General features: G+C 40.5%; 1 protein-coding gene across 1 annotated transcript in view; it reads right to left on the reverse strand.

Annotated features, from left to right (window-relative positions):
* EIF4EBP2 (eukaryotic translation initiation factor 4E binding protein 2) overlaps nucleotides 1–20,966 on the reverse strand; it is a 445,368-nt gene that overhangs the window by 215,955 nt on the left and 208,447 nt on the right. The window lies entirely within an intron of this gene.

Here is a 20,966-nt window from a genome sequence, read left to right on the forward strand (position 1 = left end):
TGATACTAAGGTAGAAGGGTATCTGGACTCAGTTTCCCTTTCATAAAAGCTTGGAGGTAATTTCCTCAGAAGCGGAAATTGTGGTGATGGTGCTTGTTTGCGGAGGGTAACACAAAATTCAGCAGAATCTTCTAAAGCGAGGATAGAAACTGGAAAACATCATGAGAATGAGAGAGAGAATTCATTTCTTTTTGTTTGTTTGTTTTTGGGTCACATCAGGCAGCGCTCAGGGGTTACTATTCCTGGCTGGCTTGGGGGACCACATGGGGTGCCAAGAGTCAAACCACCGTCCATCCTGGATCAGTGGTGTGCAAGGCAAACTTACTTTCTTTTTTTTTTTTTTTTTTTTTTATTGCAAGGCAAACTTTTATCGATGTGCTATCTCTCTGGCCCCGTGAGAGAATTCCGAGTTGGATTCCTGAGTGTAACTCATTCTGAGCTGTGGGAAAGTACATTATTTCCACTGCCAGCTAACCAAATCCCGAGGCTCAGTAAAGTAGAAGCTCTGGGGGGAAATGTCATTTCCTTTCTTAGTAAGTGTTGCTGGATTAAGATAAATTGTTGGTTTAAGAAATGGTTAAAGCCTTAAATAAACCAGACTAGCTAGCAGTGAATGGACTAGATAATGAACTTGCATATTTTGAATTCTCTTGGCTAACGTGAAGCCCTATTTCTTACTCAGAGACTTGAGAAGTAAGTCCCCTTGCTTCAGTCTTACATTCTCTGTTTTTGTTTCTTGTCCCTTACCCCTTTGTTACAAACTGGGCAACTGTGGATTCTACATCGGACAGCTCTTTGTGAAAGTGGTTCATTTGGGCCACTGGAGAAAGAGTGGATCGGAAAATAGAGTGGCCTCAGTTAATTTCTTGTCCCCCAGAAAGCCTCATTCCTGTATTAAGAGGCAGGCAGGAGCAGCCGTGAGGAAGTTGGTGCCTGCCAGGATCAGAGCTTTGTATAGAAACTCCCATGAATTGAGACTCCATTCTGTCTTCTCAGAGTGCACATATGTCCTATTTTAGGAAAAGCAAAAGTCATTTACAAAAGAAAATCTGTATCCTATGCATTTTAATAAAAAGTTGAAACAAGTTTGCAGTCGTGTTCCTTTTGCTGATGTGTTCTAAGTTGAAACATGCCAGGACTTTGGGTGAGTGAGAGGAAGCTCTATTTAAAGCATATATGATACGATTGGGACTGATATTTTGCTACCAGGAAAAAGGCGATCAGGCTTCCCATTCCAGTAGAAAAAATAATTATTGAAGATTGAGAGTCCTAGTTATACCATGTACCCCCAATCAGCTGGACACGGCCAATGATGCAGGGAAGGACAGTCCTATTGATGTATTAACCTGGTGAGCTGTTTCATCATTTTATACCACATGGTAGAGATGCATTTGAATGTCAGTGTCATGTTTGGAAAAAAGGGGGGGAACGTAGGAAGAAACAACCTATTCTTGTGCATTCACTGGTAGGCTGGTAGGAAACACTTAAGAAACCCTAAATGAAATATCTTCCTATCTAAGACTTTAATCTCTTAAAATCATAAAGTGTCCATTTTTTTTCTTTTTTTTTTTTTTGGTTTTTGGGTCACACCCGGCAGTGCTCAGGGGTTACTCCTGGCTGTCTGCTCAGAAATAACTCCTGGCAGGCACGGGGGACCATATGGGACACCGGGATTCGAACCAACCACCTTTGGTCCTGGATTGGCTGCTTGCAAGGCAAACACTGCTGTGCTATCTCTCCAGGCCCAAATGTCCAATTTTTAAAAATTAAGGTTTAATAGTATAATCCACTAATAAGAACAATCATTTAAATAAACCTCTAAAAATGTCAAGTACTTTGTCCATGTCCAAAAGGCAAATATTTCTTTATTGTTTTTGTTTTGGGTCATACCCGGCAGCACTCATGGGTTACTCCTGGCTTTACACTCAGAAATCACTCGCAGCAGACTCGGAACCATACGGGATGCCGGGATTCGAACCACCATCCTTCTGCATGCAAGGCAAATGCCTTACCTCCATGCTATCTCTCTAGTTCCCAAATATTTCATTTTTTGGCCATTATGGTCAAATATGCAGATTTTGATTGTAAATGTTTCCATTATGGTTTACTTAAACAATTTATGTACATTTAGAATACTTACCTGTCCATTATTCCGAGTACAAAATATTTGATAATAGTGTAATGAATGACTATACAGAACTAAAGCTCCATCTGCATCCCCATTGCCACAGCAATGTTACTAAGGGTCAAAAGTGACTTGCAATTGCTTCCATCTGTGGTTTAGGGTCTAGAGAAACTGAAAACTTGATTTCTGGTGAGAAAAAATTTTCAAAACTGACCCACAAGCACACCAGTAAAGCCAGCTTTTTAGACCCATTTCCTATCTATTTCTGTCTCATGGGGCTGAAACAAATCATTTAGGATTTGTTTGGCTTAGGGGTCACACTTAGTTCTCCTTGTATTGACCTCTTAGATACAAGAAGTAGAGATTGTGAATAAGGATATTGGTGAGAATGAAGGTGAGAAAGTAAAGGTAGGAATGGCAGAGCTTACAAATTTATCAGATATTTCAAATGACAAAAACAGCAGCAACAATATTTTGTTATCTAACTCAGACAAGTTTAGTCTGTGGTACTTGGGATTTTTAAGATTATGGAATGCTAATCCCTGGACATTACCTTCACTCCATCTCTGTTTTTCTGAGTAGTTTATCAGGAGTTTAGACCATTTACTATCCTTATAAGAAATGCTAAGCTTATCATTAAAATGGCAATACTCCCCAAAGCATTGTATAAATTTTTTTTGTTTGTTTTTGTTTTTGTTTTTGGGCCACACCCGGCGGTGCTCAGGGGTTACTCCTGGCTGTCTGCTCAGAAATAGCTCCTGGCAGGCACGGGGGACCATATGGGACACCGGGATTCGAATCAACCACCTTTGGTCCTGGATCGGCTGCTTGCAAGGCAAACACCGCTGTGCTATCTCTCCGGGCCCGCATTGTATAAATTTAATGCAATCCCTCTAAAGATACCCATGACATTCTTTTAAAAAGTGGATCAAACACTCCTAATTGGATATGAGTTATACAGTTGCCACTCTCATCCCTACTAATTCTAGAACTGAAGAATTCTCCCTTTCCCATTTATCTCCAAGTACAAAACAGCCCATTCTTTCCCAAACCCAGCTCTTGTATTATTGTGTCAAAGGCAGCTACAAGCAACCCAGAAAAACTACTAAACATCTATTTCGCAACTTCTTGTTTTAAGATTATAAAGTGGGGCCGGGCGGTGGCGCTCGAGGTAAGGTGCCTGCCTTACCTGCGCTAGCCTAGGAGACGGACCGCGGTTCGATCCCCCGGCGTCCCATATGGTCCCCCAAGCCAGGAGCGACTTCTGAGCGCATAGCCAGGAGTAACCCCTGAGCGTCACCGGGTGTGGCCCAAAAACCAAAAAAAAAAAAAAAAAGATTATAAAGTACCTGATAAGTTGCCTTGCAAGTGGCCAGTCACTACTGTTTCTTTGCTGCCCTCCACTAAGGCTCCAAAGGCAGAGAAGACAAGATGGTGCTCCTTCCATCAATTATTCTCTTGGTCAGTTTGTCCTAAATAATCTGACAGCTCTTTCTCCTCAAATAGCCTAACTTTTATTTTTGTCTTGGGTTAGGGGTTACAAGTTAGCTCTGGCTGTGTTCCATGTATCTACTCCTTTGAGATCCTGATTTGAGAAGCAGCTCCTATGTTGAGAAGAGAAGAAGAGAAATGACAACCAAATCGCCTCATGCCATGAGTCATAATCTATACTGACAATTGTTCTTCACTTTCTGTTGGCTAAAGCAAGTCTTAGAGATGAATGTCAAGAGGGGTAGGGAGGCATGTGGCAGTAATGGAGTATGGATTCCTCTTACGTGGAAGACAGCATAGAACTGGGAATATAACTCTGTGACGCTGTGAAGGAGCTTGAGAAACCAGTGTCCTGGAGTGAGAGAGGTCCTGAGCCCTCACAGCATAGGGTGGATCAGAGGAAGCTAGTGAAGAATGAACAATGCAGCAGAGTCTTACTTAGTATGATGGCATCTGAAGGTGATATTTGCATAGTTCATTGTATAAGAGGAGAAAAAATGTTCAGAATTGTCCATAATAAAGAATAGAGAGAGTCTTAAGAGAGATGTGGGTTTGGGAGGGAAGAAATTACATGTTGAGACGCACATGTGACTAAGGTAGGAAGCCTGGAACTTTGAAGGGAAAGGAAGGAGTGGTTCTCTTTCTCTCTTCCTTACTTCTTTCTCTTCATTTTCTTTCTCTTTTTTTGCTTTTTGGGTCATACCTGGCAGCACTCAGGGGTTATTCTTGGCTCCATGCTCAGAAAATCACCCCTGGCAAGTACGGGGGACCATATGGGATGCCGGAATTCAAACCACTGTCCTTCTGCATGAAAGGCAAACACCTTACCTCCATGCTATCTCTCTGGCCACTCTCTTCATTTTTCTTTCTTCTTCCTTTCGTTCTTTCCTTCCTTCCTTCCCTCCCTCCTTCCTTCCGCGGTTCAATCCCCCGGTGTCCCATATGGTCCCCCCAAGCCAGAGGCAATTTCTGAGTGCGTAACCAGGAGTAACCCCTGAGCATCAAACGGGTGTGGCCTGAAAAAAAAATATTGTTAGATGGAACAGTTCTAATAGAGGTAACCTTGAAATTGTCAATTTGGGTGAGTAGATGTAGCATGTCTCTAACTGTGAGTTAAGTGAGAAAAGTGAGTTAGATATAAACGATCAAACAGTGTGTTGAGCCAGAATGTTAAGTGTTCAATATAACACTGATCAAACATGTAAAAATTATCGAACTGCTTTAAGTCAATTCAGTTGAGTTAGATGCAATCTAACATACGGAACAGTCCTTTTTGAAAGTGAGTCATGTTAAATAGGTTAAGGGAGCTAGATGTAACAGAACTAACTGATGTAACATTGACTGCTATGTTAAGTGGCTTGGATGTATGAGACCTAACATGTAAAGTTAGGTAACATGTAACATGTAAAGTTTCACTTATATAAATAAGTGTAACATAAGTTTTACTTATGTACATAAGTTTAACCTATTTACATAACGTAAATACATGTAAAGTTTGTATAAATGAGTATTATGTCCCAGATCTAAAGATGTAACAATGGGCAGGAGAGATAGCATGGAGGTAAGGCGTTTGCCTTTCATGCAGAAGGTCATCGGTTTGAATCCCGGTCTCCCTTATGGTCCCCCGGGCCTGCCAGGAGCGATTTCTGAGCATAGAGCCAGGAGTAACCCCTGAGCAAATGCCGGGTGTGACCCGAAAACAAACAAATAAACAAACAAACAGATGTAACAATGATTTACATGACTACTTTAAGTGAATTATATGTAACAGATATAACAAAAATAACATTGATTTACATGTGTTATGTAAGATAAGTGAGTTATGTCAGGTAAGTGAGTCAAGTGAGGGAGTTAGAGGAAACAGATTTAACAGTGTTAGAAGTAACAGAGATCTAAAAATGAGTTAAGTAAGTTTAGCACATGAAACAGTCCTTTTTGAAGGAGAGTGATGCTAAGTAGCTTATGGGAGTTAGATGCAAAAGCACTAAAAATGTAGCCGTGAGTTAAGTAAGTTAAGTGGTTTAGACATTTAAACAAGTTACAGTGGGTTTCATAAGGGAGTTATGTTATTAAGTAAATTGGATGTAAAAGAAATAAATGATGTCACAGTGACTTCAGTGACTTTGATGTACATATGACAAATTTTTTTTTGTTTTTTTTTTGTTTTTGTTTTTGTTTGTTTTTTTGTTTTTAGGCCACACCCGGCAGTGCTCAGGGGTTACTCCTGGCTGTCTGCTCAGAAATAGCTCCTGGCAGGCACGGGGGACCATATGGGACACCGGGATTCGAACCAACTCCCTTTGGTCCTGGATCGGCTGCTTGCGAGGCAAACGCGGCTGTGCTCTCTCCAGGCCCCACATCTAACAAATGTAACAGTGAGTTGTTAATGAGTTAAGTGAGTTAGATATAACAGAAATAACTGATGTCAAGGTGTGTTAAGTGAGTACGGAGAGTTTGAGAAAATTAAGTGATGTAGCCTATCTCTCAGAAGTTACAGTGAGTTCCTTAGTGAGTTAGATATAAAAGATGAAACTGTATTAAGTGACGTAAGAATGTTAAGTGCTGGAAGGAACAGAGGTCACACAGATGTAAAACTAAGTTAAGTGAGTTAACACAGGGAACAGTCTCTTTGGGAGTGAGTAAAGTAGCTTAAGTGATTTAGATGTAAAAGCACTGAAAAATGTAACAGGGAGTTAGGTAAGCTAAGTGATTTCCATATATGGGACCTAACAAGTCACTGTGAGTTACATAAGTGATTTATGTTGATGAGTGATGTGAGTTATTTTAAAAGCAATATCTGTTTCCTGGTGAGTTAAGTGAGTAACACAGATCTAACAGAGATCCCGAAATGAGTTAAGTGAGTTAACACATGAAACAGTCCTTTGTGAAGGGGAATAATGCTACATAGGTTACGTGAGTTAAATGCAAAAGCAGCAAAATATGGAAGAGTCAGATAATAAGTTTGGTGATTCAGACATATGAAACCTAATAAGTCACAATGGGCTTCCTAAGGGAGTTATGTTATGGAGTTGGATGTAGCAGAAATAACCGATGTCACGGTGAGTTAACTGAGTACAGATGTAGATTTAACAAATATAAAAGTGAGTTTAGTGAGAAATATCAGTTAAGAGGGTTAATGTGGGCCCGGAGAGATAGCACAGTGGCGTTTGCCTTGCAAGCAGCCGATCCAGGACCAAAGGTGGTTGGTTCGAATCCCGGTGTCCCATATGGTCCCCCGTGCCTGCCAGGAGCTATTTCTGAGCAGACAGCCAGGAGTGACCCCTGAGCACTGCTGGGTGTGGCCCAAAAACCAAAAAAAAAAAAAAAAAAAGAGGTTTAGATGTAAAAGATCTAAGAGATGGAACTATGAAATTGCAACCATTTGACTAGATAGCAGGTAGCATGCATGGCTCTCAGTGAGTAAAGTGAGTTAGATTCTAAAAGAATAATCAGTGGGTGGAGCCAGCATGTTAAGTGATAGATATAACACAGATCTAAGATGCAAAATTGGTTTAACCAAGTTAAATGAAGTTGAATTCCACATATGGAACAGTCATAGAAGTTTAAGTGTTACCTAAGGAACAGTTCTTTTTGAAAGGAAGTAGCTTTCAAGTAGGTTAAATGAGATAGATGAAACATTGAGTTCAGTGACTTAGATGAATATGACCTAACATGTAAAGTGATTTACTTACAGAAGTAAGTATTCTTTTTTTGTTGTTGTTGTTGTTGTTGTTTTTTTTTGCAATACCTGGCAGTGCTCAGGGGTTACTCCTGGCTGTCTGCTCAGAAATAGCTCCTGGCAGGCACGGGGGACCATATGGGACACCGGGATTCGAACCAACCACCTTAGGTCCTGGATCGGCTGCTTGCAAGGCAAACGCCACTGTGCTACCTCTCCGGGCCCAGAAGTAAGTATTCTTAAGAGGCCTGACAATGAGCTATGTCAATGATTTAGTTAAGTGAGTTTTTTGTCCCAGATCAAAAGACGTAAAAATGATTTAGGACTACTTTAAGTGAAATAGATATAACAAAAATAATTGAGTTACTTGCATGTGATGTGCAAGAGAAGAGAATTAGATTTGTCAAGTGAGTCAAGTCAGGGTGGTAGATGAAACAGATCTAACAGGTAACAATGAATTACTTAAGTCATTTATATTACTAAGCTACATGGAAGCATTCTATGAGACGAACTCGCATTTCATAGATTCATTTCAGCAAGTTCTGTTCCCGAATGTAAAGAAGTGCCAGTGAGTAATTGAGTTACTTAGATGTAAAAGATAGAACATTGGTAAAACTGAGTTACATTAGTTATAAGATAAAGAATTGAATTAGATGTAAATGATATTAGTGTTGTAATAGAGTTAAGTGAGTTAATATCAGTTAAGAGAATGAGTTGTGGGCCCGGAGAGATAGCACAGTGGCGTTTGCCTTGCAAGCAGCCGATCCAGGACCAAAGGTGGTTGGTTCGAATCCCGGTGTCCCATATGGTCCCCCGTGCCTGCCAGGAGCTATTTCTGAGCAGACAGCCAGGAATAACCCCTGAGCACTGCCGGGTGTGACCCAAAAACCACACACACACACACACACACACACACACACACACACACACACAAAGAGAATGAGTTGTGAGGCCAAAGAGATAGCATAGAAGTGGGGCATTTGCCTTGCATGCCTGGTGGTTCGTATCCCGACGTTCCATATGGTCCCCTGAGCCTGCGGGGGGCAATTTCTGAGCATAGAGCCAGGAGTAGCCCCTGAGCGCTGCCGTCTGTGACCCAAAAACCAAAAAAAAAAAGAGAGAGAGAGAGAGAGAGAGAGAGAGAGAGAGAATGAGTTGTGACAGATGTATGTGAAGTAGCAGTGAAAGACCTGACTTACTGAAGATAAATGTGTTAGATATAACAGGTCTCAAAGTTGCATGAGTTGAGTAACTATTTTTGTTGTTTGTTTGGTTTTGGTTTTTGGATCACATCCAGCAGCTCTCAGGAGATACTCCTGGCTCTAAACTCAGAAATCGCTCCTAGCAGGCTCGGAGGACCTATAGGGGATGCCAGGATTTGAACCACAGTCCTTCAGCAGGCAAGGAAAATGCCCTACATTCATGCTATCTCTCTGGCCTGAGTTGAATAACTTAAGTGACAAAGGTGTAACAGATATCCCACAGAACTGTGAGTTTTTGGTTTTTTGGGGGGAGGGTTGGTTTTTGGGGGGGGGTCACTACCCTCAGAAATTGCTCCTGGCAGGCTCCGGGACCATATGGGATGCCCGGATTTGAACCACCATCCTTCTGTATTTGTAAAGCAAACGCATTACCTCCATGCTATCTCTCCGGCCCGTGAACCGTGAGTTTGAGGAAAATAAGTGACGAGATGTAGTCTATGTCTCAGAAGTAACAGTGGGTTTCTTAGTGAGTTAAATGTAAAATTGATACTGTGCTAAGTGTGAAAAATGTTAAGTGCTAGAAGTAACAAGGTTGAACAGATGAGTGACTTAACACAGGGAACAGACTCTTCTGAGAGTGAGTAAAGTAGTTTCAGTGAGATAGATGTAAAAGCACTGAAAAATGTAATAGGGAGGTAAGTAAGCTAAGTGATTTAGACATATGGGACCGAAGGAGTCACTGTGAGTTACAAAAGTGATTTATGGGGGCCCGGGGAGATAGCACAGCAGCGTTTGCCTTGCAAGCAGCTGATCCAGGACCAAAGGTGGTTGGTTCGAATCCCGGTGTCCCATATGGTCCCCCTGCCTGCCAGGAGCTATTTCTGAGCAGACAGCCAGGAGTAACCCCTGAGCACCGCCGGGTGTGGCCCAAAAATCAAAACAAAAACCAAAACAAAAACAAAAGTGATTTATGTTAATGAGTTGAGTGAGTTCATTGTAAGAGAAATATCTGAATGTACAGTGAGTGAAGTGACTAATATAGATCTAACAGATATCCCAAAATAAGTTAAGTGAGTTAACACATGAGACAGTCCTTTTTGAAGGTAAGTAATGCTGCATAGCTTACATGAGTTAGATGCAAAATCACCAAAAAATGTAACAGTTAGATAATAAGTTAGTTGATTTAGACATATGACACCTAATAAGTCACAATCGGCTCCCTAAGGGAGTTATGTCATGGAGTTGGATGTAGCAGAAATAACTGATGTCACATGAGTTAACTGAGTACAGTGAGTCAGATGTAGATCTAACAACTGTAAAAGTGAATTTAGTTAGAACTGTCACTTAAGAGAGTTAGATGTAAAAAATATATGACAGAGGTCTCAAACTCACGGCCCGCAGCCCTCCGTACAACATTTTGTGGCCCGAGGCCGGCCTTCAAATATCGCAGTATTCGCGATTATTCGCTTACCGAATAATCGCAATAAAAATTGCATTAGCCAAGCAGGTTGCCAGTCTTAAAGCATGTCTAATGAGGCAACAAGATTTCTTCAAGAAAGCAACCAAAGAGAATGTTGCATCAGTCGAAGCTAGTTACATGGTTAGTGAAATGATTGCTAAGGCAAGAAAACCATTCACAGGGGCCGGGCGGTGGCGCTCGAGGTAAGGTGCCTGCCTTACCTGCGCTAGCCTAGGAGACGGACCGCGGTTCGATCCCCCGGCGTCCCATATGGTCCCCCAAGCCAGGAGCGACTTCTGAGCGCATAGCCAGGAGTAACCCCTGAGCGTCACCGGGTGTGGCCAAAAAAAACAAAAAAAAAAAAAAAAAAAAAAAAAAAAAAGAAAACCATTCACAGGAGAGTTTGTTAAAAAATGCATGTTACAGGCTGCAAGTATTATCTGTCCGGAAAAGAAAGGTCAGTTTAGCAAAATTAACCTTTCTGCCAACACTGTGGCAGAGCACATTTCTGACATGTCAAGTGACATTTATCATCAACTGTGTGAGAAAGCCAAATGTTTTGATGCATACTCAGTTGCTCTTGATGAGGGCACAGATATAACAGACAGTGCGCTGCTCACAATTTATGTCTGTGGTGTTGATTGCAATTTTGAATTGACAGAGGAACTGCTCACAATAATTCCAATGCATGGCCAGACCACCGCTAATGAGATATTTTGGCATCTGTGTGATGCCATTGAGAATGCAGGTTTGCCATGGAAGAGGCTTGTTGGAATAATAACCAACGGAGCGCCATCGATGGAAAAATGGACTGGTGGCACTTGTTCAAAAAAAAAAAAACTTGAAGAGGAGGGTGTAGAGAAGGCCAATGCTCTTCACTGCATTATCCATCAGCAGGCCCTTTGCAGTAAATGTCTGCCATATGACAATGTGATGTCTGTTGTTGTGAAATGCATCAACCAAATCTGATCCAGGGGCTTAAAGCACAGGAGGGTCCATGCTTTTTTTTTTTTTAAAGGAAATGGAGTCAGAATATGGAGATGTGCTCTATTTCACCAAGGTACGTTGGCTCAGCAGGGGAAATGTCCTGAAAAGATTTTTTGAGTTGAGAGAAGAAGTGAAAGCCTTCATGGAGAAGAATGGGAATGCGGTTTCTGAGTTGAGTGATCATAAATGGCTTATGGACTTAGCTTTTCTTGTTGACATCACACATAAGCTGAATGTACTAAACAAGATGTTACAAGGCCCCAGGGCAGCTTATCAGTGCTGTCTATGACAAAGTGAGAGCATTCTCCATAGCTTGTGTTATGGAAATCCCAGCTCTCTCAGACAAACCTTTGCCATTTCTCAGCATGCAAGGAACTTGTGGATGCAGGCATACCATTCAGTGGTGAGAAATATGTTGATGCTATTTTTAAGCTAGAGAAGGAATTTGGTCACAGAGTTGCAGACTTCAAAAAGAACAGAGCCACTTTTCAAATTTTTGTGGACTCCATTTCCTTTGATGTGCAAGATGCTCCTCCTGTGCTTCAAATGGAGCTCATTGACCTGCAATGCAACTCTGCTCTCAAAGCCAAGTTCAGGGAGATTAGTGGAAAAGCAGATATGCATGGGAAATTTCTGAGAGAATTGCCCCCCAGCTTCCCTGAGCTTTCCAGAATGTTCAAGCACGCCATGTGCCTTTTTGGGAGCACATATTTGTGTGAAAAGTTATTCTCCACATTGAACTTCAATAAGTCAAAGTACAGGTCTAGACTTAATGATGATCATCTTTAAGCCATACTGAGGGTCTCAACTGCTTTCTCTCTAAAGCCAAATCTAGTTCAGATTTGTGAGAAGAAGCACTGTCAAGTCTCTGCAGCAAGGAATAGGCTAAAGGTGCCATGTTCAGAAGAACTGTTCATGATCTTCACTCAATGTTCTATTCGTGTTCAGAAGAAATAATTAAAATTGTTAATAATGACATTTGAGGACTTTTTTTTTTGTGAAATCCCTTATGCGGCCCTGCCTCACCCTGACTTTGCCGCCTGCAGCCCCCAGGAAATTTTAGACCCCTGATATAAGAAATGGAACCCGTGAAATTGCATCCATTGAGTAAGTGAATACATGTAGCATGACTCTCAGTGAGTATAGTGAACTAGATTCTAAAAGCTGATTCAGTGAGTGGAGCCAGCATGTTAAGTGATAGGTGTGACACAGATTTAACATGCCAAATTGGTTTAACCGAGTTAGTTCAAGGAAGTTGAGTTCCACATATGGGACAGTCATAGAAATTGAGTGTTACCTAAAGAAAAGTAATACACTTTTTTGAAAGTGAGTAACTTTAAGTAGGTTAAATGAGCGAGATATGGGGAGGGGAAAAGTGAGCTAGATGTATGAAACCTAACATGTAGAATGATTTACTTAGAGAAGTATGTATTCTTAAGTTAAGAAACCTGACAATGAGCTATGTCGATGATTTAAGGGAGTTTAGGACTACTTTAAGTGAAATAGATATAACAGATATAACAAAAGTAACTGAGTTACTTGCAAATGATGAGCAAGAGAAGAGAATTAGATTAGTCAATTGAGTCAAGTCAGGGAGGTGGATGGAACAGATCTAACAGGTAACAATGAGTTCCATAAGTGATTTATGTTACTAAGCTACATGGAAGCGTTCTATGAGATGTACACACATTTCATAGATTCATTTCAGCGAGTTCTGTTCCCGGATGTAAAGAAGTACCAGTGAGTAATTGAGTTACTTAGAGGTAAAAGATAGAACATTGGTAACACTGAGTTACATCAGTTCGTAAGATAAAGAATTGAGTTAGATGTAAGAGATATGAATGATGTAATAGTTAAGTGAGTTAATGTCAGTTAAGAGAATGAGTTGTGGCAGATGTCTGAAGTAGCAGTGAAAGACCTGACTTACTAAAGAGAAATGTGGTAGATATAACAGGTCTTAGAGTTGCATGAGTTGAGTAACTTTTTTATTTTTGTTTGTTAGTTTTTAGTTGGGTCATCCCCAGAAGCGTTCAGGGGTTACTCCTGGTTCTACACTCAGAAATCGCCCCTGGCAGGCTCAGGGGACCATAGAAGATGCCAGGATTCGAACCACAGTCCCTCTGCATGCAAGGCAAATGCCCTATCATCCTATCTCTCAAGCCCCTGAAACGTGAGTTTGTGAAAATTAAATGATGAGATGTAGCCTATCTCACAGAAGTAACAGTGGGTTTCTTAGTGAGTTAAATGTAAAATTGAAACTGTGCTAAGTGTGAGGAATGATAAGTGCTAGAAGTAACAAGGTTGAACAGATGTAAAAATGAGTTAAGTGACTTAACACAGGGAACAGACTCTTCTGAGAGTGAGTAAAGTAGCTTCAATGAGATAGATGTAAAAGCACTGAAAAATGTAACATGAGTTAGGTCAGCTAAGTGATTAAGACATATGGGACCGAATGAGTCACTGTGAGTTACATAAGTGATTTATGTTAATGAGTTGAGTGAGTTCATTGTAAGAGAAATATCTGAATGTGCAGTGAGTGAAGTGAGTAATACAGATCTAACAGATCCCGAAATGCGTTAAGTGAGTTAACACATGAGACAGTCCTTTTTTTTTTTTTTTCTTTTTTTTTTTTTTTTTCTTTTTGGTTTTGGGCCACACCCGGTGATGCTCAGGAGTTACTCCTGGCTATGCGCTCAGAAGTTGCTCCTGGCTTGGGGGACCATATGGGACTCCGGGGGATCGAACCGTGGTCCGTCCTAGGCTAGCGCAGGCAAGGCAGGCACCTTACCTCTAGCGCCACCGCCCGGCCCCAGACAGTCCTTTTTGAGGGTAAGTAATGTTGCATAGCTTACATGAGTTAGATGCAAAAGCACCAAAAGTGTTAACAGTCAGATAATAAGTTAGGTGATTTAGACATATGAGACTTAACAAGTCACAGTGGGTTTCCTAAGGCAGTTATGTTATTGAGTTAAAGGTAGCAAAACTTGGGGCTGGAGAGATAGCATGGAGGTAAGGTGTTTGCCTTTCATGCAGAATGTCATCGGTTCGAATCCCGGCATCCCATATGGTCCCCCGTGCCTGCCAGGAGTGATTTCTGAGCATAGAGCCAGGAGTAACCCCTGAGCACTGCTGAGTGTGACACAAAAATGACAAAAAAGAAAAATTAAATTAAAAAAAAAAAAGGTAGCAAAACTAACTGATATCACGGTGAGTTAACTGAGTAGGTTTAACAAATGTAAAAGTGAGTTTAGTGAGAAATGTCAGTTAAGAGAATTAGATATAAAAGATCTAAGAGATGGAACCATGAAATTGCATCTATTTGAGTAAGTGAATACATGTAGCATGACTGTGAGTATACTGACTTAGATTCTAAAACCTGATTTAGTGAGTGGAGCCAGCATGTTAAGTGATAGGTGTGACACAGATCTAACATGCCAAATTGATTTAACTGAGTTAGTTCAATGAAGTTGAGGTCCACATATGGGACAGTCATAGAAATTGAGTGTTGAAAAAAAAAAAGAATGTAAAAAGGGGGCCGGGCGGTGGCGCTAGAGGTAAGGTGCCTGCCTTACCTGCGCTAGCCTAGGAGACGGACCGCAGTTCGATCCCCCGGCGTCCCATATGGTCCCCCAAGCCAGGAGCGACTTCTGAGCGCATAGCCAGGAGTAACCCCTGAGCGTCACCGGGTGTGGCCCAAAAAACCAAAAAAAAAAAAAAAAAAAAGAAATTGAGTGTTGTCTTTTTTGAAAGTGAGTAACTTTAAAAAAAAAAGTGAGTAACTTTAAGTAGGTTAAATGAGCGAGATATGGGGAGGGAAAAAATGAGCTAGAAGTAACATTGAGTTAAGTGACTTAAATGTATGAGACCTAAAATGTAAAGAGATTTAGAGAAGTATTTTTAAGTGAAGAGACCTGACAATGAACTATGTCAATGATTTAGTTAAGTGAGTTTTATGTCCCAGATCAAAAGATGTAAAAATGATTTAGTACTACTTTAAGTGAAATAGATATAACAAAAAAAGCTGACTTATTTGCATGTGATGTGCAAGAGAAGATAATTAAATTTGTCAAGTGAGTCAAACCAGGAAGGTAGATGGAACAGATCTAACAGGTAACAATGAGTTCCATAAGTGATTTATGTTACTAAGCTACATGGAAACATTCTATGAGACGAACTCACATTTCATAGATTTCATTTCAGCGAGTTCTGTTCCCGGATGTAAAGAAGTACCAGTGAGTAATTGAGTTACTTAGATGTAAAAGATAGAACATTGGTAACACTGAGTTACATTAGTTAGTAAGATAAAGAATTGAATTAGATGTAAGAGATATTAATGGGGCCCGGAGAGATAGCACAGCGGTGTTTGCCTTGCAAGCAGCCGATCCAGAACCAAAGGTGGTTGGTTCAAATCCCAGTGTCCCATATGGTCCCCCGTGCCTGCCAGGAGCTATTTCTGAGCAGACAGCCAGGAGTAACCCCTGAGCAACGCCGGGTGTGACCCAAAAACCAAAAAAAAAAAAAAAAAGAGATATTAATGATGTAATGGTTAAGTGAGTTAATGTCAGTTAAGAGAATGAGTTGTGGCAGATGTATATGAAGTAGCAGTGAAAGACCTGACTTACTGAAGAAAATGTGTTAGATATAACAGGTCTTAAAGTTGATGAGTTGAGTAAGTTTTTTTTGTTGTTTGTTTTGGTTTTTGGGTCACACCCAGCAGCGCTCAGGGATTCCTCCTGGCTCTACACTCAGAAATCGCTCCTGGCAGGCTTGGGGGACCATGTGGGATGCCCCGATTTGAACCATCGTCCTTCTGCATGCAAAGCAAATGACCTACTTCCATGCTATCTCTTTGGCTCCTGAACCGTGAGTTTGAAAAAATTAAGTGACGAGATGTAGCCTATCTCTCAGAAATAACAATGGGTTTCCTAGTGAGTTAAATGTAAAATGGAAACTGTTAAGTGTGAAGAATGTTAAGTGCTAGAAGTAACACAGGTTGAACAGATGTAAAGATGAGTTAAGTGACTCATTTTGAGAATGAGTAAAGTAGCTTAAGAGAGTTCGATGGAAAAGCACTGAAATATATAACACTGAGTTCAAAAAGCGAAGTGATTTAGACATATGGGACCTAAGGAGTCACTGTGAGTTACATAAGTGATTATTGTTAATGAGTTGAGTGAGTTCATTGTAAGAGAAATATCTGAATGTATGGCGAGTGAAGTGAGTAATACAGTTCTATCATACCGCGGAATGATTTAAGCGAGTTAACACGTGCGACAGTCCTTTTTGAAGGTAAGTAATGCTGCATAGCTTACATGAGTTAGATGCAAAATCTTCAAAAAGTGTAACAGTCAGATAAGTTAGTTGATTTAGACAAATGAGACCTAACAAGTCACAATGGGCTCCCTAAGGGAGTTATGTTATGGAGTTGGATGTAGCAGAAATAACTGATGTCACATGAGTTAACTGAGTACAGTGAGTCAGATGTAGATCTAACAAATGTAAAAGTGTCACTTAAGAGTGTTAGATGTAAAAGATCTAAGAGATGGAACCCGTGAAATTGCATCCATTTGAGGTAGTGAATACATGGAGCATGACTCGGTGAGTATAGTGAGTTAGCTATACTCACTATGTATAAAACTTGATTTAGTGTGTGGAGCCAAAATGTTAATTGATAGGTGTGACACAGATCTAACATGTAAAATTGGTTTAACCGAGTTAGTTCAATGAAGTTGAGTTCCACATATGGGACAGTCATAGAAATTGAGTGTTGCCTAAGGAACAGTCCTTTTTGAAGTGAGTAACTTTAAGTAGGTTAAATGAGCTGGATATGGGGAAGGGAAAAGTGAGCTAGAAGTAACATTGAGTTAAGTGACCTAAATGTATGAGACCTAACATGTAAAGTGATTTACTTACAGAAGTGAGTTTTCTTTTTTTTTTTTTTGGTTTCTGGGCCACACCCAGTGTTGCTCAGGGGTTACTCCTGGCTGTCTGCTCAGAAATAGCTCCTGGCAGGCACGTGGGGACCATATGGGACACCAGGATTCGAACCAACCACCTTTAGTCCTGGATCGGCTGCTTGCAAGGCAAACACTGCTGTGCTATCTCTCCGGGCCCAGAAGTGAGTTTTCTTAAGAGACCTGACAGTGGGCCCAGAGACATAGCACAGCAGCGTTTGCCTTGCAAGCAGCAGATCCAGGACCAAAGGTGGTTGGTTCGAATTCCGGTGGTGTCCGATATGGTCCCCCGTGCCTACCAGGAGCTATTTCTGAGCAGACAGCCAGGAGTATCCCCTGAGCAAGGCCGGGTGTGGCCCAAAAACCAAAAAAAAAAAAAAAAAAAGGAGAGACCTGACAGTGATTTAATTAAGGGAGTTTTATGTCCCAGATCAAAAGATGGAACAATGATTTAGGACTACTTTAAGTGAAATAGATATAACAGATATAGCCAAAGTAACTGAGTTACATGTATGTGATATGCAAGAGAAGTAAATTAGATTTGTCAAGTGAGTCAAGTCAGGGAGGTAGACGGAAGCGATCTAACAGGTAACAATAAATTATATTAGTGATTTGTGTTACACAGTTACATGGAAGCAGTTTTTTGAGATGTAACCATGCGTTATGCACATGGCACAGTTTCGTTTCAGTGAGTTAGGTTCCTGGATGTAAAGAAATACCAGTGAGTACGACTGACTTATATAACATTGGTAAGAGGGAGTTACAGTACTTAGTAAGATAATGAATTGAGTTAGAAGTAACTTCTTATACACCAGTAATGGCAGAGAAGAATTGGACATTAAAAAAAAAACTATTTACATTAGTATCACACAAACTCAAATACCTTGGAGTCAACTAAAGAGGTGAAGGTCCTATAAAAAGAAAACTACAAAAACACTGCTTCAAGAAATAAAAGAGGACACACAAAAATGGAGACACATACCCTGTTCATAGACTGGGAGGATTAACATCATTAAAATGGCAATACTCCCCAAAGCATTGTACAGATTTAATGCAATCCCTCTGAGGATACCCAGGAAATTCCTCAAAGCAGTGGAACAAACACTCCTAAAATTCATTTGGAATAATAAAATCCCACAAATAGCTAGAGCAATTCTTGGGAAAAGGAATATGGGAGGCATCACTTTCCCCAACTTTAAATTGTATTACAAAGCTATAGTCATTGAAACAGATGATACTGGAGTAAAGACAGACCATCAGATCACTGGCATAGATTTGAGTATTCTGAGAATGTCCCCTAGAATACAATCAATTAATCTTTGATAAAGAGCAATAAATGCAAAATGGAGCAAGGAAAGCCTCTTCAACAAGTAGTGTTGGGAGAACTGGTCAGCCACTTGCAAAAAAGCAAACTCAGATCTCCATCTATCACCATGCACAATGGTCAAATCCAAATGAATTAAAACTCTTGACCTCAGACCTGAAAATATAAGGTAGAGAACAACATGTAGCTATGACACTCCATGACATTGATACTAAAGGCATGTTAAGGAGGAATCGGCACTCTCCAAACAAGTGGAAACAGAGAAAAACAGATGGGACTCTATTAAGCTGAGAAGTTTCTGCACCTCAAAGGAACTAGTGCCTAAGATACAAAACCCACCCACAGAAGGGGAGAAGCTATTCATCCAATACCCATCAGATAACGGGGTTAATATCAGAGATATGCAAGGTACTGACAGAACTTAACAAAAAAAATCTAATCCCATCAAAATGAGGTAAAAAATGAACAATTTCTCAAAGAAGAAATACAAATGGTCAAAAGACACATGAAAAATTGCTCCACATCACTAATCATCAGGGAGATGCATATTAAAGCAACAATGAGGTACCATCTCACTCCACACACTGGCACATATCACAAAGAACAAGTACAATCGGTACTAAAGGGATGTGGAGAGAAAGGGACTCTCACTGCTGGTGGGAATGCCGTCTAGGCCAGCCTTTATGGAAAACAATATGGAGATTCCTCAAAAATTGGAAATTGAGCTCCCATATGATCTAGCTATACCACTCCTAGGGATATACTCTAGGAACACAAAAATATAATTCAAAATTCCCTTCCTCACACCTATATTCATTGCAGTGCTATTTACAATAGCCAGATTCTGGAAACAATCAAGATGCCCTTCAACAGATGAATTGCTAAGGAAACCGTGGTACATATACACAATGCAATATTAGCAGCCATCAGGAGAGATGAAGACATGATGATATTTTCTTATACATGGATGTACATGGAATCTATTGTGCTGAGTGAAATAAGTCATAGAGATAGACACAAAATAGTAACACTGATCTATGATTTTAAGAAAAGTAAAAGACATTTTTGTAATAATTCTCAGAAATAATAGAGATGAGGGCTGGAAAGTCCAGTTCACAATATGAAGCTCACCACAAAGAGTGGTAAGTGCAGCTACACAAGTAATTACACTAACAACTATTATAACCATGTGAATGAATGAGGGACATAGAAAATCTGTCTCAAATACAGGCAGGGGGCAGGGAGGTGGGAGATTTGAGGCATTGGTGATGGGAATGTTGCACTGGCGAAGGGGAATATTCTTTATATGGCTGAAACCCAACTTCAATCATGTTGTAATCAAAGTGTTTAAATAAAGATATAAAGAGGGGGAAAATAAACATCAATAAAAACCTGTCCTGCAGTAAAAAAAAATGTAAGTGCTAGACGTAATACAGGTTGAACAGTTTAAAAATGAGTTTAGTGACTTAACACAGAGAACAGGCTCTTCTGAGAATGAATAAAGTAGCTTAAGTGAGTTCAATGTAAAAGCACTGAAAAATCTAACAGTGAGTTAAGTAAGCTAAATGATTTAGAAATAAGGGATCTAACAAGTCACTATGTGTTACATTAGTGACTTATGTTACTGAGTTAGTTGTAAGAAAATATCTGATGTTATGGTGATTTAAGTGAGTAATACAGATCTAATAGAGATCCCAAAATGAGTTAAGTGAGTTAACACACGAAACAGTTCGTTGTGAAGGCATGGAATGCTACCTAGCTTGTGTGGTTACATGCAAAAGCACTAAAAAATGGAACAGGCAGTAAGTTAAGTAATTTAGACATATGAAACCTAACAAGTTACAGTGGGTTCCATAAAGGAGTTATGTTATGGAGTTGGATGTAGCAGAACTTACTGATGTCATAGTGATCTAACAAACATAACAGTGAGTTTAGTGAGAAACATCAGTTAAGAGAATTAAATGTAATAGATCTAAAAGATGGAACCGTGAAATTGTGTCCATTTGAGTTCATGCAGCATGGGTCTGAGTAGAGTGAATTAGATTCTAAAAGCTGAATCAGTGGGTGGAGCCAGCATGTTAAGTGATAGGTGTCACACAGATCTAATACGCATAATTGATTTAACTGAATTAAATCAATGAAGTTGAGTTCCACATATGGAACTGTCATAGAAGTTGAGTGTTCCTAACTGTAACTTCTTTTTTTTTTTTTTTTTTTGGTTATTTTTTTGGGGCCACACCTGGTAACGCTCAGGGGTTACTCCTGGCTATGTGCTCAGAAGTTGCTCCTGGCTTGGGGGACCATATGGGACACGGGGGATCGAACCGCGGTCCTTCCAAGGCTAGCGCAGGCAAGGCAGGCACCTTACCTTTAGCGCCACCGCCTGGCCCCCTAACTGTAACTTCTAATGTAATTCACTGTTACCAATGTTATATCTCTTATATCTAAGTAACTCAAGTACTCACTGGTACATCTTTTTATTTTTTTATTTTTTTGGTTTTTCGGGCCACACCCATTTGATGCTCAGGGGTTACTCCTGGCTCAGTGCTCAGAAATTGCCCCTTGCTTGGGGGGACCATATGGGACGCCGGGAGATTGAACCGCGGGTCCTTCCTTGGCTAGCGCTTGCAAGGCAGACACCTTACCTCTAGCGCCACCTCACGGCCCTCACTGGTACATCTTTACATCTGGGAACTTAACTCACTGAAACGAAACTATGCCATGTGCTTAAGTCATGGTTATGTC

Source organism: Suncus etruscus, chromosome 15 (assembly GCF_024139225.1).
Source record: "Suncus etruscus isolate mSunEtr1 chromosome 15, mSunEtr1.pri.cur, whole genome shotgun sequence".
In the NCBI taxonomy this organism is placed as follows: domain Eukaryota; kingdom Metazoa; phylum Chordata; class Mammalia; order Eulipotyphla; family Soricidae; genus Suncus; species Suncus etruscus.